At 29.7% G+C, this 16,330-nt stretch overlaps 1 protein-coding gene across 4 annotated transcripts in view; it reads left to right on the forward strand.

Moving 5' to 3' along the window:
- Positions 1-4,123: 4,123 nt before the first annotated feature.
- LOC142323283 (uncharacterized) overlaps positions 4,124-16,330 on the forward strand; it is a 309,143-nt gene continuing 296,936 nt past the window's right edge. For all 4 annotated transcript variants that reach the window (XR_012756071.1, XR_012756070.1, XM_075362730.1 and 1 more), the window contains exon 1: positions 4,124-4,170. The gene's annotated coding sequence lies outside the window, so the exon portion shown is untranslated. The remainder of the gene's footprint in view (positions 4,171-16,330) is intronic.

Raw genomic sequence — 16,330 nt, forward strand, 5'->3', positions numbered from 1 at the left:
ATCAGAGTTGACCTTAGAGCAAGATAACCTCTGAAATGCTTGCTCTATTAATTGTTAATCAACCGACTTCAGCTCAGACTTCATTTCGGATTTAATAGCAGAAGGACATTGTAAATTCCACAGAACCATAAAATCAAATCTAAGAACAACCTTTTAATCTGTAAGACCCAGTTGTATCTGCAAATATTACTTGTTAGTGCTTGTTAGTGCAAATAGAGAAGCCTATCATAACACATACGAGGATATCTTGCGGGCCGAAATCTAATGCTTTACGAAGCGGACCGGTGTTAACTTAAATACATTATTATCAAATTGAGACACTGGACTAGATTCTAATTATATAATCTGGCGTATTTCTCTGCAAATGCAGTAATCTTGGAAAAACCTATCTATGCCCTCTCGAATAAACGTATGTATCTTAATGAGCAAACAGAACCGACATATATATATATATATATATATATATATATATCAAAACCAACCGCTGCATGTGTTCATTTTGCAACAGCCTTTACATTTGTCTTATTGTATACATATGAAATACAAAATTACAATATTAAATCCGTTTAGTGCTGGAATTTTTTTTTCTTTTCGGCTGAGTAGCAACGTTTTTTTTTGTCTTCAGTTTAAAACAAAGTAATAATATATCGATTAATTTCTTTTAATTAATAATTTAAAAAAATAAAAATAGAAGTTTAAAAATTATTATTTTTGTATAGTTAATATTATTATTATTATTATTATTATCTGTATCTGAGTAAAACAAAAGGAACGTTAAATAATAAAAAACTATACCATTTTACTCACATTTTTACACAAAAATTTACTCCGTTAAAGAATTACTTCTCTTAATATCTATGTTGCTATTTGAAAAAAGACGATGAATAAAACAAGGCTGTTTTTTTTTCTTTTTGTATATATTTTTTTTTTCTAAAGGATATTGTAATGTACGTAAACCATGCTGAACAACTTTAAAGTGGAATTTTTAGCAGGCATTTTTGTTGAAAAATATATCAGTATTAAAAAGAATTCGCGTAAAAATGAGAAGTTAGGCTGTACATTTTTCATAATCTCTACACGCAGCTACTGTAAACACAGTTAAATTTGTTATTAGATATTTCTATTACACATTTTTATAAGATTTTTTAAGATATTTTCTTCCATGCCTGCTATTGAATCGTGTTTACTTGTGTAATCGTAGATTTTAGAAAGCGATTAATATTAATTTTAAGATTTTTTTTATGTTTGTTCATAGAATTCTAATTTTTCTATATTTAATTATTACATTTTTACTTAATTTCATGGAATTTACCGAAACTCTATATGGTTTTTCGGCCATTATTTATTCAATAAGCCTTCAAATACCTACTCCTAAGCCTACATTTCTCACCTACTCTTCATTTGGAGAATTTTGTATACTTTAAGATACTGCAAACCAATTATAATTCTACAATAGCTATATAATATATTAAGTTATAATTCCTGACTGTGGATAAAAACTTTTATTATAAATTTATTTATGTTTTTTTGTCATTTCTCGATATATAATTACAATTTCATACACTGTTTTACTTGTTTTATGCTAATTAGCAATTACCAGAATAATATCACTCCACTTCTTTTATACGGACCGGTGTTTTTTGTGTTTTTTAATACCAAAAAAAAAACGTAATTGAGCAACTGTGATTGGTTTTATGGCTTTTTATTAAAAAATTCTTGTATTTTGTATAAAAACTAATAATATCTTAATTGTACAAGTAAAAAAAAAAAAACACAGAAAAGAATACTGCAACATTAATTTTTCATCCAGATACAAAGAAAAAATAATAATTTAAGTGTTTTTTTAACGGTCATGGAAAACAGATTTTATCCTATTTAAAGATACAAAAATATAAATGTTTTTGTAGTGTAGAACTAAAAATATAAAAGTCAGTACACAATCAAAATAGAATTTTTTTATTCTTGTGTACTAAAAACAGGGATCTTTCATCTTCAGAGCAGCATTGCAGATATTGTAGGGAATAAAAGAAAATAACAAAGAATCATTTAAAAAATAAACTTATAAAAGAATAGGCTGTTTATATGACGTGAGCATCATTATCTAACCCAGCGGTCACTAGAAGAAACAACAAATAAAATATTTAAATAAATAACCTAAAATATATTTCCTAAAATTACTGATGCAATAAAATTTACGATTTTGTCAGAATAAACTGCACCGAACTGATATTAAACGACAAAACACAGGGCACGCTGACAGTAACAAGTTTTCGGTAAGAAAATTCACTCAAATGTAATTTCATAATATCTTTAGGGTATAGTAAAACGCAGCCTATTAAAAGCTGTTGTTATACGTTTTATAGCTCAGTCAATACAGTCTCAAAAAGTCTTTAACGTCGAAAAAATTCACTACAGAAAATAAACTATTGGAATCGGTTCGGAAAAGTATGCAGAATAAAAATGTGCCCTAGTGGACGTGAGTAAATAACTAAATTGTTTCTTAACAAATTAAGGAAAAACGTTTTAGTTATCGCCAACAGCGGCTTTATTTTTTTATTAGATGTAAAATTAAAAACTTGTATATAACTGAGGAAATTCTGTTTAAAAAACCTACCGGATACTTTTTCTAGGAGGAAAATTAAGGGCGCTAGCGAATTTTACAATAAACAACAAAATTGCGCTATGGTAGACTAGCTTGGAAACTGGGTACTTTCTCGAATACAGTAAAATTAAGTGGGTAAATAAGTAATTTAACCATAATTTCTTAGTTTTATTCTTAGAAAAACGATTCGGGTGCTTTTTTTTTATACAAAATTGTCTTAGGTTTTTACTGGTGGTATTTATTTTTTCATAATATTAAAAATAAACAAAATATTGATAAAAAAACTAGATATTTTTTTAAAAACTACGTTTTTTTCACAAACAGCAACACATTTGCAAAATCAACCAGGTTAATTATTGATAAATGACGAATTTTAACATAAATCTACGAAGTGGCTAAAAAATATCTGTTTTTATTAATTTTTTGTCACAATTTGTTTATAGCGTCATTTTCATGCGTTTACGAAATATACTAACATTTACTTCCTAAAAATCACTGCAAAATTAAATTTTTTTAAATACCATCTCTGCAATCTTAAAGAAAATGTTTTACCTTACAAATAATAATTAAAACATTTTTATATTTGAAAAAACAGAATTAATAACGATTGGTTTTGATCGTTTGCCGAGGTACCAAAACGGGTATTTTCTAACCTGACGAGGCATGGTTCCGCCTCGATGGATTCGTGAATGCACAGATTCGCGCATTTGGTGAACAGAGAATCCACATTAGGTGGTCGCGTCTCCTTCGCACAGACAACAAGTTGGTGTTTGATGTGGAATTTCACGTAGGCGAATCTTCATGACATTCTTTCACGGCAGTGAAAGAATCTAATAACAATGAGCGCTACATACAGATTGTGCAATGTTCTGTAAACACTGTACCTGCATACCTGCAGACCAGCTAGAGTATACGTGGTTTCATCAAGACAAAGCTACGGCTCACACAGCCAACAACAGTATGACTTTCTTGGATCAGTGTTTTTATGGACAAGTGATTTAGAAAGGGTTGTGGCTCCCTCTTTTTCCTGATTTATCTCCACCTGACGTTTTCTTATGAGGATACCTTAAGGATGTTACTTGCAAAACCCATCCTCACACCATTCCCGAATTGCAGAGTGAAATTGAACGATGTGTCGCTGCAATTCCTCAACAAACTTTACATGTGTTTAAGAGCGTGCAACGTCGTATTCATTATGGTGTCACATAATAGAGGCCACTTTCAATGACTATTTTAACTTACTCATTTTCCCATTAGGTTGAGTCAGTTTTTAAAGTCTCTGTGATTAATGGTCCCCTACTTGTAATTCCTCAAATAACTAAACTAATTTAGTGGTTTTCCAATAGCCCACAACTATTTTGGGAAGTATATGCACTTCGGATGTGATTAATATTTTTCGGTACTTTTTGTATTGTTGGTATCCTTTAAGCTTAACTCTTAAACTGTAAACACGACTTTAAGTTTAAATATTAAAATGGAAAATTTTAAATAAAATTTTTAATTTCTTTTTTTTCTTTTCAGGTAAGTGATCAGAAGACCGATATCAGATCTGTGCTAATTAAAAATACGTAAGTCAGATAATTGTATTATTTTTTATATATATATATATATATATATATTATTTATTATATTTACGTGTGAGAAATTTTAAAGTAAATAATTTCACATTGAAAATAAACGTTATTAACACATTTTACAGTCATCTGATTTTTTTTCTCAAAGAATGTTACAAATTGCAACAAAAAAAAGAACCATTCTTTTACAGATTAAATCAAATTTAAAAAATGGAATAATCCACGTAAACCTTTGTTTTTTCGTATAATTTTTAAAAGTACTCGGCATGTTCGTACAACTGTAGAAATGTTATTCCTTTTTATCCCTGGTGATTCAGATAAATTGTTAATAGAGAGAAAACGCATAATTTTTTCTGTGCTGCCACATCAATGCCCAGTGGATACGTGCTCCATAATCTTCGTTGCCGCATACAGTAACACCAGTTGCCAAGTCAGGTCATCAGGTCATTTAACTCGCTGATGAATAGCTAATCGGTTGACTTTTACACCGCTAATTTCTGTCAGCACTTTTTATCATTTTTTCCCATGAAATTACTTAAAGAATAAAAAATAAATAATTTAGCAAGAATTCTTTTAACCTGATTTTACACGACTTTAGTTGTTGAAATCATCGTTATGATTAAATGATCGGTTCTATGATTTCCAACAGATAACTTTTACGAAAGAAACTTACATTTTAGTCAGTACTAATTATGATAATTAAGAGAATAAAGTTAATACAAGATGTTTGACCGTATCTTAACAAAAACATTTTTAAAAATTAGAATAAAATTTGCAACTACTGGTATTTTTCTTTTAACAAATACTCTTAATAACTGAGAACGATATCGATCGTTATATTCAGATAACTACTATTAATTGTTTAAAGCAAAGTTAAATTAATTTCAGTCAGTTCCACCACCATTTAGGAGAAGGCTGCCGCCCAACCTATTTAATCCATCCAAATTATATTTTTATTTAATTTGTTCAGTTTGTTACGAATTTTTACGCGTGTTCAGAATATTAATAAAAGTTTTCGTTGTATACTTTCAATCAGAGCTTGTGGCCCTCCTTTTAGAATAAACAGTTTGGAAGAGCGTGTATTATATTTCTATTTTTAAAGTTTTTAATAGCATTAATTCAACAGAAAAATTGTCCGTCCAACCAGACAGATGGATGACCTCCGATCAGATGATGACGTGACATTTACGTCGGGCCAGCATTGCCAGACGTTAGTTGTGCGGCAACTTTCCTCATCCTTCTTCGCATAATAAATATCGTGTAGCTATTTGTAAACTTCTGCACCTAATCTTTAAGTTTTTGTTTCATTATATTAATCCGTTTAACATGTTATATTAACACCAGTTGTTTGCAACTCCGGTTTTCCGCTGATTGTTCTACCATCCCCGTTCTATATTTACAAGATAAATGTAAAGCAACCTTATCGTTTTAGGGATCGGATCCGGAGAAACTAGCAAAATCAGGCGAAAAATATACCTCATCCATATATTACTTCGTATAGAATGTGGGGTCCACATAATATATCAATCATCGGAGCTCAAAGATGTTTTACAAACATCCATAGGTTTTCCACTCCAAAATCGACTTGTTTTTGGTTATAGATATTCATAATTCCGGCTAAAGAGTCAACGATCTTGACAAAGTGTAAGCTGTATTCTAGGGTTTCCCTTCGGTTAGCGTTTCTTCTTTTTAGCCGGATCTTGCCGGCTATCTGCATCAGAAATCGCCGATGCAGTATCGTCCCCTTCCGTATCCGATTCAGTAGGTGAGATATTGGCCGAGACGAAAGGTTATTGTCGTTCTTCCTAGAAGTATAAGTTTGGGGGGGGGGGGAATAGAAAAAGAGATTCCTACCCCACGCGCCCATTCTAATATGAAGCTCCGATGGTTGACCAAAATGGAGGTCAGTCGTGATCGGAACTCTCATTGACGACCACATTCGCAGATGAAGAAAGATTGCAAACATCGTAATTGAGGCTTCAGCTATGGTATGAACATTGTATAGCCTACTACCTGAGACGTTTTGCAGTTGGAAATACACCCTATCAGTTAACACGGACTACTTACTCAGGACTCGGGGATCGCCAGTTCCCGTGTGGTAGCAACTAACTACACGTGGAGGGGGATATTGTAATAATAATAACAATATTTGTCTCTCTTGAACGCTTTTAATATTTGCAATACACTTTATAACTCAAAATCATTATTTTATACAGACAATATTCGTAGTCTCTAGTAGTTATTGAACCTCAGAATTAACAAAAAGAAAAATACAAAATAAAGAACAAAAACAAAGAAAATTAATAATTACGATGGATTAACAAAAAATAAAAAATAAACAGAAAAAATAAATAATAAAATAATTATAATTAACACAACTAAAAGTATAGTCTATGTTAATAATATTAAACTCATTAATCATATGAAATCTATAAATCCATACTTTTTTACAGTATTTACCCAATTGCCGCCTATTCCTATTCCTTATTAGGTAAACTTTATCTCAACTTTTTTTATTGCTTTTTCATTTAAATATTACAATTTATGAACAAATACAAATAAAAGTACAATGAACGCCAAATACAATAACACATATAGCATAAATTACTCTAAATAAGAAATATATATATATACTCGTATACATACAATAAAATACAGAGCAAATAAAAATATTCGTACAATACTAAAGACAAATACAAATAAATACATAAACCTTCAAATGTTCACAGACTTTATTCTTTCTGATTATTATTTTTATTTATACAAACCTTATAACTAAGTAAACTCAAACAGTTTGCAGGACTCGAATTTAGGATTAAATGTTTTGTAAATATTTTGTTCATCAGATTTTATAGATTACGTTTCAAAATTTACATCTGTCAATTCCGTTTGTTATATCAATAAAAGGAAAATGAAAGTTTAAAACGATTACAGAATAATATTTTACTAATACAAATGAAAAAGCGGTTACGTTTAAATTTCTAATACGGTTGATGTAAATTCATCGATCTGTAAAGTACAAACGTCAAACCTGATAATAAACAAACTTTCGTATAAATTTAATTGTACTGTTTAAAATGTTTATATATAATTTATAAATTTCATTATTATGGGGAACATAGCGAGATTATTTCTACAACTTGTACAAAACGACTGACTGATAGATGTGTAGAATCACATTTAATGTAAAAATATTTAAAAAACTTTATTCTGTCTCTACACCAAAAAATTCCTCAACGTTATGAAAATGCTAATGTACGATCAAAACACATCACTGCCGATTTTACTTTCATCTACTTCTAAGAACCTAATAATTTTTAATAAAATATTATCTGAATCTATTTTGGATTTATAATTTTCTCCTAAAACAAATAAAAAAGAATTTTCATAATGCACCCAGGAAAGTAAAAAGCAAATTCATTTGTTTCATTTTTTTTTTTAATTAAATGATAATTTATTAGTTTTCATAGCGGTGTAGAAAGATATAAATTACATTTTGCATTTAAACCCTTTTAAAATGCAAAATATAACAAAAAAAGTAAAAATATAACAAAAACATTGTCGTGAAAAATACTCTTTCAGAGTATAAAAATTCATTTCATATACAGTATTCCCGCACTTAAGTGGTTCAAACTGAACGTAATTTAATTTAATTAAATTAATGATCGGTTTCAATTTCTACTCGTATTAGAACAAAAAAACAAGAGTAGGCTAAAAGAAAGTGTAAACATTAAAAATCGAAATACGTGATATATGATCATGTACAACATGAACAGAAGATACAGTTGGATCGAAACGTTGAACACGAGTCCCGAACACGCGACAATATTTTACTAGCTTGACACGATCTGAACAGGATGGATCAAGCATAATTTTTAAAAAACAAACTGTCTCAGCTTACTCTTCATTTGTTGTAGATTCCAAATTTCGTTTTTTCATTCAACAGTTGAATTTTGATTACTGAAGAAATGCTTTCTATTTTTCACGGGAAAATCGTTATGTTGCCGCTGTATATTTGTATTTTTTTTTAGGAGTAAAAAATAAAGTTCGGTAAAAAATTTGGCAAAATGAATTTCAGGAAATGGTGATAAATTTTCCACTGAAAATGGATTTAATATTTTTTTACCGCTCAAAACAAAATAGATTCGGATTCAAATTCATGCCTTATGAACTAGAATGTTCTAATTTGAAAAAGAGTATCAAACAGTTTGGTGTATGGAATTAAAAGTGATACGGAAATTTGGCAATCTTTATATAATTATAAAATTTTCTTCCAGATCTTTCGTATTTTGTTGATTCTTTTTGGTATTAATTGTATTTCAGTTTTTTTCCGACTTAATAATGTTAATATACACGTTGACTTATTTTTGATGGTGTTACTCGAAGAGGTTTGATAAGATTTGTGAATTAAAAATGTTAACTTCGTGAAGGGGGCAGAATCGAAAAAATTGGAAATCGTATTTACTTTCCTATGATTGCGAATATAATTCGCAGTATTTTACAATTAAGCTTTATTCTTATCTCATATTAAACTCGCTTTAACTTCGTGAGTCTTTTGAAAACTCGACTTTTAGTAAGATATAAGTTTTAGTTTTTCTTCAGTCCTGTTATCTCTGTAAACGTAAGAAACTCTCATATGTGAAAAAATATAAAATATATTCACAAGGCTACTTTAAAAAGAAAATATTAAATAGAATTATTTATTCATAAAGTAGATGGATGGATGGATAGATTAAACATCGATGAGAAATTCTTTTGGATTTTTATACTTTTATCGCACCTTTGACACCTGTCAAAATACATATTTTTTTAAATTAGATATTTTGTCATTAAATCTAAAAAAATAATAAAATATCAAATTAGATATTTTATTATTACGCGCATGTGTGTGTGTGCGTGTGCGTGTGTGTGACACATTTCTTTTTCTCTTTTAGTTTTTCGATCTTAGTCATTAAAGTAAAACATTTCGTTATTTACGTTTTTCTTGCGTGTTTTATTTACTTACAATATCTTTCCCATTTACCAACTATTGAATTAAGTGTATTTATGTTAAAATAGATGTATACATTTTTGTTAACGTCTCTGTTTCTAAAATTTTCAAATTTAAATAACAAATCCGTTTTGAAAAATTAGTGAGCGTGAAATTATTAAACGGAGACAAAAAAGAATGAAGTAGTAATAAGTAATAAAATTGTTAAATAAATTTTAATAACTATATATTTTTCTGCCAGGATGCAATTTGTATATACTTAAGTTATCGGAAACGACCTGTACACGCGTGTCCAATATCCAAAATTGTTCTTAAGTTTGTTACTTTAATTTTTGTTTTGATATATTGAAAATTCGTTTCTTGTTAATTTCAATGAAAGGTTACTTCATAACTGCTAAAAAAATTATTAAAATCTTTATCAGTATAAAATTGTAAAATATTTTGACCCTTTTCAAAGGTATTTTACCTTAAATTGGAGTGTGCAAGTCTTTTAATTGACTCGATCAAACGTTATTATATTAATTATAAAAAACCTTTTCATTTTTATTTTATTTTATTTTTTTTATTGTATATTTCTGTTTCATTATTATTTTCTTTAAATATAATGTATGTACAGAATTCGCATCGATTGGTTTTTTCTAGTTTTATTAAAAAAAGATCTCTTTCCCAATTAATTACTTGGTATCAGTGTACATCAATCTAATTAAAATTTGTAAAAAGAACGGGTGGATTAAACTGTTTGGAGAACAAAGTTGATCCCGGTTCAAGCAACGTCCCGTTGCTTCCTCCATCTATTGTAAAATAATGGTCTACATTGAAAAAGAAAAAAACTGTGATAAATTAATTTAGATAAATTACTTTGATAATTTTCGTCACAGCAGATTCTTTTTATCCATGCCATCGGTATTACGGTGTTGAGTATTATATTGGAACAAGACGGTCAGGCCAAAGGCGTCTTTTTTTATATTGAAATCATTGTTAATTATTTTTTGACAACTTTTTAACCATAAATCACAAACCCCGCCGAGACAAATTATCTAGAAATACGTATCTGAAATTTAATCACGATCTGAGCAACGGCTTGTATAATTTATATAACCAAAAGCTACTTAAGTTCATTTTTAACCCGTTGCTTCTACCACAGGATTTTAGATTTTGTGTTAAATTCTCTTCGGGAACTTCTCATTAATGTAATGAATTTCGTAATTTAAGTTAATATATTTCATTGCAGCTATTAATTAAAAAAACCTGAAAACCTGAAAATAATGGGTTTGAAGACTTGAAAATACGCAAATTAACACTTTTTTTAAAAAAAGAACTGTAAACAAAATTCAAAAGATCATTCCATGGTGTGAACAACGTAAGTTGCTAGCTAAGTTTTGTGTCATACTTTACCGTCAAAAAACATTCAAATATAAATTTGTGATAGCGTAAAATTTTAATTACAATATTGACGATCTATCAATGTTCAGCCCTCAGCAGAGTTTGTGTTTATCGTTTTATAATCAGGATCACACATAAATTAGTTATTGGCAGAAAACCGGCTGACGTTTTAATTCAAATTGTCGTAATAAATATTCCTATATCAGTTAGTTGCCTTATATTTATAATATATTCTACAGCCAAGTTTATTGTTTCAAGAAAAAGCCATCAAAGTTGAAATTTCTTTTTGTCTTTATTTTTACAAAACACGTTCAGTTATCGTTTTAAATTCATGTGATCTCAAGTTCCAGAAATATTTTCTCAAAAACCATGACTTTCTTCCCTACAAAAAAGATACACCAAGAACAACATACAGATATTATTTTATACAGAATATTAAAAAAAATATAAAAAAAAACATATTGATTGTCTAACCGATGTAATTACTGTACTGTATGATTTTCTTAATGATCGAATAAAATACCGAACATACCCACCAATTATAATAAAACAAATATTACTAAATTAATTAAATTACATCGGTTGCAACAATAATGAGTATGCAGATCTATGATTAAATATATTTCATATTTAATTTAAGATATAAATAACACTATGAATTCTGAATCGATCGTAACAGATTATCTTATTGAAAGATAAAAACAAGTTTGCGTCCACTCTTAAACAGTAAGAAAATATAAAATTACATAGGAAACATACCATAAGCTCTTAAATATTGTGAGGTTTACTGGGATAGTAAATTTGATAAAAACAACACATGGAACGCACCCGACTCAATAAACATCAAACAAAAACTGAATTTTTGCTGGTTAAATGTATAGACACAAACGTTATTTGTTTACTATATTCGCATTTGAAAAGGAAAAGAAAGTTCCATATACACGGGAATTTACCTTTAGAATATTTCTCCGGAACGAATATTTTATTGGTGAAATTTCTTGTGCGAGTGCTTATTTATAGCATCTATCCAAACGCGCGAGCGCGCACACACACCTGAACTGAATATCTGCAATCGACAAAAAAATTCTGAAAATTTTTTCAAAGATTCATTCTGGCTGAGAGAAATATTCTAAATGGTGCTACTGAAATGTGTTAATTTTTCTTCAGATCGTTAAGCTTACAGTTGAAATTCAAAGCGTGACAAAGTCTTTGACAAGCATCGGCTATTTATTTATTTTTCTATTTTTGGTATGTTGCGTCCAAATGTAAGATTCAACTTGATTGCCCTATAAATATAAACAATTTGATACTACCTACCGTAATAACATACAAGTTGGCTACGTATAAAAATTGAAAATTCCGGTTGTGCACAGTAACAATAATCGATATAGAATATTAAAACGAGTACGAAATAATAAAATACATTGCACAGTAAATTATAACCATGCACAATTCTCAAACACAACTGTCTGAAAAACATTATCGCAAGTATGCACATAGGAACGAACAAAGAAAAAGCAGTTGATCGAGTCCTTTGATGTGTGCTGATTTACCTACTGGAGAAGAAAAATTAATATTTGTGTTCGGCTACACTTGCTGAATATTTGCTTACAAAGACGAATTCTTTATAACTCAGCCCGTCGCTTACTTTCTTAGTACTAAAGAGTTAGTTTCTTTTTAAAACGCGGTATACTAAAAGCGGTAATATTTTCCATTATGTAATAAGGCTTTAAAGAAATCTTAAGACGGTCCTTCTTTTATCATTTTTGTTTTTAATATTATATATCATTCTCTCTTTGTTTTAATCTTGCATACAGAGTCGTGAATTCAGTTTCATAGGAAGAAAGTGTAATGGAAATGTTGTACGAACAAGTTATGTTTTTGTTTATTTCTTTATTTCTTATTTTCCCGTTATTTTCTGACATGCAAAGAAGATAGAGAAGGGGGTTACTGTGTCAGGAACCTCTTGGGACTAGGTGACGTTTACAAATGACAGCAACAGCAAGAAAAACGTACGATGCTTTCTCGTACATCGCTACTTCGTACTTGCCAATAGCACGCACTAGTCCTTTCTGTCACAAAGTACAATACTTTTAACTGTAGTATTTGCATACTGAAAGTTTGCGAACCATTTATTTGTAAAATCTGTTTAGAGAGATAAATGAAAGAACATTTCAATATTACAACGTAGAAGATCTAGCCGTAACAGTTAATTAACGTCAGAAGATACAATAAAATTGTAATTTAATTTTTTATATTTTTTGTTTCATTTTTGGATTCTGTATATTTTTTTATTTCATGAAGGTTGTACTTCACCATTTTGTAAAAGAATAATTATAAAGTAACGAATAAGATACCAAAATTTACAGAAGCAAATTAATCGCGAATAAATTTAATTTTATAGTTCTTTGAAAACTTATATTAGGGTACGTTTTTACAGAGGTGGTAAAGCTAACCTACCGGATGAATAGTTCATTTACTAAAGTATCTTCTATATCCTCATCTCATAGGGAAGACCTCCATGTGATGGTTTCGGTCGCCACCCCTTCTTACCCAACCACCCTTCGGTAAAGCCCATAAGGGCTTTACCGAAGGTCATCTGCAGTAACTCAGCAATGACATCTTTCAGTCAAACATCACTCAGGATGTCACCGATGCGAATGCCACAAACGACATTTACATCGGTGTACTACTAACATAAACTCCAAAAAAATCGCATTTAGCCAAGTCTCAAACAAGATTTAATGACTTTCTAAGAACGAAGGAACTAAAATCTATCTACCCGAACGGTAAAAATGAGTTCGACACACAATGAATCATAAAACGCAACACAAAAACATTAACATGACAATAACAATAAGTAATGTAACATAACAGTAGCATAAAATATAATTAATGAAAAACCAACAAACAAATCTGTAACCAAACAGAAACAAAAACATTAACACTTCAGCAAACCATAAAACAAAATAACAATAAAACCAAACATAAACACAACAAAGGAAAGTCAAAGCGGAAGGTTTTTTAATGTTACCTTCAATCGCCCCTTCAGCGATTCTTTGTTTCACCAAATATGTGAAAAAACTTTCTCGATCATCTCCATTCGGCCCGGCTTTTCCAATTAACACGGAGATAAAGTGTCTACCCGATAATATCAAACCAAAAAACGGTCTCCGTGCGCATTATGTCATGTCTCGCGCATTCATATATCACACGATAAGCATCGTCCAATAATCCGCATTACGGACACATACCGGAGTCCGCCACGGCGAGTTAGTATCTCCAGAAAAATTTTCATGCTGATTCAAAATATTTTTAAATAAGACTTGAAGAAAGTTTGTTTTAGTTTTGGACTAAACTTCTAAACTGATATCCACCTGTCTTTCGGTTATTTTATTTTACTTCTATGTTTCTTTCAGTTTATCAATTTTTTTCAATAAAGCTTTGTCATAATAATCTAGGTGTTTCATTAACGTTATGTAAAGTAGTTATGAGTTATTGAAATGATAATCTATAAAAAAACCAAACAATCGACTCGGTCCATCGAGATTAAAGCAATTCGGATACCATAACTGACAAATACGGGAAGACAAGCACGATATATGGATAACGGTCTTCAGGAAGACTTAAATCTTATATTTTTATTGTAGAAGATATATCTAGGACGAATAGCCAGCTCAAAATCTATAAAACTTTCTTATGTTAATGGAATTGCAAGGTAAAACAACTGCATTTATACGGTTGTTCCAGGTACAACAGGACGCAGTTTTCCCCATGTCCTCGATTAAATAGAGGTGCGACAGATCTCAAAAAATTCCACAATATCATAAGACTCTTATCTCAAAAGATTATGGTTATCTGCTCTTAAGCAATTACCACTGATCCGCATTCCAAAATAGGAAATGATGAAAAGTTAAAAAGGAAAAACATTATATTCCATTTCATTTTTAGAGTTATGCAAACTTATATCGGAAACATTGCTGCCATATCTGAGACCGACTGGCATGTTCTATGATATAGCCCTCGTCTCTTAATTTCTCACTTCATTGATGTTTTAAAAAACCACAAGAAAAACGTGAAGCTAATTAGAACGAAACTATGGAGAGTTGGTTGAAAGAGAAAGAGAGTGGATTAATCTTAGATTATTATCTGATGCCTAAGTCAAGAGCTTGTGATGCCATCTGTCATTAATATTTCGGTATCTGAACGAGATTTATGGATTTATTTCCTACGTTTCTATTTTTATAGTAAATGTAAGTATAAAATATTGAACTATATAATGCAGTAATAGATTTTCAACATTCAGTTGGCTTTTTAATAAATATTAAATTTCAGGAAATTTAAACCCAATGAAAGATAAACGGTTCACTTTTATATCCATTTTCTTTTCATAAATTTTTTCGTTCGTTTTTTAAATGATTATTTATAATTCAAAAAAGTTAATATCGTAAGATTTGATAACAGCTTTTATAAAATAAAGATAATACGTATAAAATAAATTTTTCCAATTATATCTGACATCGTCAACGCTGTTGGGAAGATAAGTTGTCTCTTCCGTACCTGTTGATTGGCAGTATTGTTTTGCAATTTTGAATTCCGGATATATTATTTGTTAATTTTGAAGGTTAGGAATTTATTCGAAATATGAGATACAAGACTCTCGATGTCATTTATCTAGCGAATAAGTATTGAATTTAATAGTAAAAAGATAATTTCTATATAAAACCTAAAAGATTGTTTCAGTAATTTAAAAAAAAATTCATGCTATCAAATCATGACTTTTTTCAATAAAAAACAATTAAAAAATTTTTTCGTAGTTATAATTACTCGTCCTGCATTATCCATCGATTGTAATGCATGTTATTCTTCTTTTTAGGCGTTTCTTAATTCTAATCTCAGTGACGCCATTACAGACTGATTGGACATCTACTCTTGTTTTACTTATGTTCTTTAACTAATAAATTGCAATTATATAAACATTTTCAGTTGTCAATTTCTCAATATCGTGATCGAGCCGCGAACACGCGACAATATTTTACTAGCTTGACACGATCTGAACAGGATGGATCAAGCACAATTTAAAAAAAACAAACTGTCTCGGTTTACTCTTCATCTGTTGCATATTCCAAATTTCGTTTTTCATTCAGTAGTTGAATTTTGATTACTGAAGAAGTGCATTCTATTTTTCACGGAGAAAAATCGTTATGTTTCCGCTGTATATTTGTTTTTTTTTTTTATGAATAAAAACTTCAATTTAGAGCTGGTCCTCTAAATACCATCAAAGAGTACAACAATTTTCAAAAACTTGTCTCCTTTTTTTAATGCTGTATAAATTGTTGTAGATTTATAGTAGATATTTCTTTCTTTATATTCTTTTTAAGGAGTAGAGAAAACATATCGTATTTTATTGTGCTATAATTTCTTGCGCTGTATTTTGTTAAGTCTCAATATTATTTAAAAACTTGTGTAATAATTGAAAAGTGTTTATTTTCCGATTGAGCTTATTTATTCGAAACAAGTCACTGTTTTACTTCGTTAAAAGAATAAATACGTAACGTGTTTTCACCGTAAAAGTTACGATTGCGTCAAAAGATAAAAGGTCACTTCAGTCGTTAAGAATTTGATTACATAAGTTTTCATGTATTAATGAATCAGGTTATAAATATTTAACTAACGTACATTATCGCAGACCTCTGGGTCGCACTCGCCCGCATATCGTATACTAGATTGTATAGTGTCCAAAACTCAATAATTAATATGGATCAGATGTTCTAGTGTAAA

The sequence above is a fragment of the Lycorma delicatula genome, chromosome 4 (assembly GCF_047948215.1).
Source record: "Lycorma delicatula isolate Av1 chromosome 4, ASM4794821v1, whole genome shotgun sequence".
Taxonomy (NCBI): domain Eukaryota; kingdom Metazoa; phylum Arthropoda; class Insecta; order Hemiptera; family Fulgoridae; genus Lycorma; species Lycorma delicatula.